We start from the raw sequence: 3,471 nt of genomic DNA on the forward strand, positions 1-3,471 counted from the left end.
CAACAACAACAAAAAATGGCCACTCAGTTTTCTTATGTCCTCCGGCACCAGGCCTCTGTACCTGCTCACCATTCTTGCTGCCCTGTGACATAGGGTTTCTTGAAGAAATGACTTTTTCTAGATTTGGGACAGGGAATGTATAAGGGGACCTAAGGTATATTGTATTGTTAGAAAGTAATGAAGTGCTAACACACACACACACACACACAAACACATACTCACACCATGTTGAAGATATGCCAAAGGGAACACGGGGGCCTATGAAAAATGCCCCAGTGCCCAAAGCTGGAAAATATTTCAGCATCAAAATGAATAACACAAGAGACTGTGGAGAACCAGGAGCGACAGCAGTTTAGACATGAATCAAAGCAGCCAAGGGTGTATGAAAAAAATGAGCAGTGTGAATCTTGACAAACTTATAAATGACTTTTCACATATAGAAAAGAAAATGATACAAACCAGTGGAAAGAACAGTGTATTGGATATGCATTTGGAAAAAACTGTTTATTAAAAATAATGCAAAGGAAATCTCTATTATAGAAGAATGTGCTACTCTTCATAATATGATAAAAGGGCTACAACAGACAATTGAATATCAACATAATTTGAAAGGTGAAAATGAACAGTTAAAAAGAAATGCTGATCTTATGAAAGTTAAAATCTTATGAACAGGAATATAAGAATAATATTGCCAAACTAATGAGTGAAATGAAAATCAAAGAGGAGGGATATAAGAAAGAAATAAAGAAACTTTATCAGTATATGCCGGAAAAAGTTGTATTATATGAAGAAAAGCATAAAGAACTGATAGAGCAAAAAGAGGTGGAAGTTTCTGAGTTAAATGCAAAGTTAAGAACTCAAGAAAAGGAAAAGCAAAATTAAATAATCAGATTATAGCTAGAATTTGATGCCAAACTAGCAAGAGTTCAAACTAAATAAAAATCATATCCAAATTCTACTGTTTCGTTGCAGAGAATCTACAGAAGGAAGCTTCAACATCTTCAAGAAGAAAAGGACAAGGAGATTGCAGTTCTTCGTAATACCATTCATGACTTAGAGCAATGCACCTCTGTTGGCAATGCTCCTCACCTTAAGCGTAGATGGTTTTGAACAGAGCAGTATATTCACTCACTGCTGTTTAATTTCTTTAAAAGTAGAATTTTCTTTAAAAGTGAGTTTCTAAAGAATTTACTTCTATTGTCAATAAAATATGCTGCCTGAATAACAATAAAATATGCTGCCTGAATAACAATGTTTTTAAAGAAACAGCTTTAAACATTTTTGAGTTTATTTAAAGAAATTCACACTTTGGCCTACTGTGTACTGCATTCCTGCTTAACAGTATTTACCATAAAGGAATTCAGGTTTCTAGGACTTAGTTTACCTATTGAACCATCATTGACTATGGAAATACTTATTAAGCAATCAAGAGATAGCATTCTTTTATCTTTTCTCTTATTGCTTTCAAGACAGGCAATCTCAAATTTTAAAGATTCAATACAATGCTAGATAATGAAAACAAGCTATAAAGGCCCCATTCATATGTGATAGCAAAAATCAAGATATGGATCTTAAAGTATAAATGGATATTTAAAATGTAGTTGTGGCAAAATATTCATGTGTAAGTATTTCTAGGTCTTAAAAAGCAGAATTGTTTCTTTAAAAGTTTAATTGGTTAAACATGTAAGCTTAAAAAGACAAAAATAATATTGTTTTGAGAAATAAAAAAAAATGAATAACAAAATTTAAACATAACCCAAAGTATAAAATAAATATTTATGTGCTAAAATGATAAAAATATTTGAAGAAATTAATAAATTGATAGAGGATAATAGGCCAAATAATTCCAAAGGATTTATGTACATATTCTGCCCTCAAACTCTCCACGTCTTAAGTGTGGGCTGTACATGGTGACTTCCTTCTGAAAGGCACATGTGGAGTGGGGGAGGGCATGATTTCACAAAGGGGACATGTGACAAACACTACTTCAGCCAGGTGACCAAGTTTAATAGCAACAGTGATAAGTAACATTGAAATTATGTTCCAACTGATATGATGTGATGAAAATGACTTTTCACCTCTGTGGTCTTTCTCCCAATAATCCACATCCCTTAATCTTGAGTATCAGATTCTCAGAAGAGCAGACAAACCTCAGCTGAGGGTTTTCGTACAAAACATGCATCTAGTTTTCTTCAAAACTTCCAAGGTCATCTCTAATAAGGAATGTCAGAGAAACTGTCACTGCCCACAGGTGCCAAACCACACGTGACAGCTTCATGTAATGTGGTATTCTAGATGAGGTTCTGGAGAAAAAAACAAAATTAGTAAAGATTAATTCATTAGGAGTCCGGTTAAAGTATGGATTTTAGTCACTAATAATTTATTTTAAAAATAATTTAATAACATCAATTGATTTATTTTGACAAATGCATCATACTAATATAAGATGGTAATAAGGGAAACTGAGTGTGGAGTTTATCAAAACTCTGTATTAATTTTACAATTTCCCAGTAAATATAAAGCTGTTATCTAACATAAACTTTATTAAAAATGAATGGCATGTTTCATTTAACACATCGTCAAAGTTTATCTGTTTTGTGACATGTCAGAGACTTCTTTCTTTTTACTATTGAATAATATTCCATTGTATGCAGACCACATTCTCTTTATCTGTTTATGTGTTGATGGGCACTAGGGTTGCTTACACATTTTGGCAGTTGTGAATGTGCCATAAACACAAATGTACAAGTATCACTTCTAGTCTCTGCTTTAAATTCTTTTGATATATATCCAGAAGGAGAATTGCTGGATCTAATGGACATTCTATTTTTAATTTTCTGAGGAATGTCATACTATCTTTCAAGCGGGCTACCCCTTTTTACATTCTCATGAACAGGGCACAAGTGTGGGTAGTGATGCTGGGCATCTTTTCATATGCTCTTTGTCCATTTGTATATATTCTTTACTCATTTTTTAATCAGGTTTTCATTGAGTTGTAGGAATTCCTTGTATATTCTGGATAATGACTCCTTATCAGATGTATATTTGAAAGTGTTTTTTCCTATTCCATTAGTTGCTTTTTCCATCTGTTGATTGTGGTCTTTGATGCACAGAAATTTTTAATTTCAATGTAGTCCTATTTGCCTAATTTTTCTTCAGTAACCTGTGTGTTTGGTGCCATATTCAAGAAATCATTGCATCATCTAATGTCCTGAAGCTTTTCCTCTATATTTTATTCTAAGTGTTTTACAGTTTTAGCTCTTATGTTTAGTTCTTTCATCCATTTTGAGCTATTTTGTATATGGTGTAAGTTAAGGGTCAACCTTTATTCTTCAGCATGGGAATACCCAGTTTCCATCACCATTTGTTGAAAAAACTACCCTTTCCCCATTGGATGCTCTTGGTACCCCTGTAGAAATTCATAGGACCAAAAGAGATGGTATATTTCTGGACATTCTAAACTATTCAATT

The 3,471-nt window shown here is 33.0% G+C and overlaps 1 pseudogene; it reads left to right on the forward strand.

Annotated features, from left to right (window-relative positions):
* Positions 1-358: 358 nt before the first annotated feature.
* Positions 359-1,110, forward strand: LOC118915946 (coiled-coil domain-containing protein 152-like; annotated as a pseudogene).
* The last annotated feature ends 2,361 nt before the right edge of the window (positions 1,111-3,471 follow it).

The sequence above is a fragment of the Manis pentadactyla genome, chromosome 13 (assembly GCF_030020395.1).
Source record: "Manis pentadactyla isolate mManPen7 chromosome 13, mManPen7.hap1, whole genome shotgun sequence".
In the NCBI taxonomy this organism is placed as follows: domain Eukaryota; kingdom Metazoa; phylum Chordata; class Mammalia; order Pholidota; family Manidae; genus Manis; species Manis pentadactyla.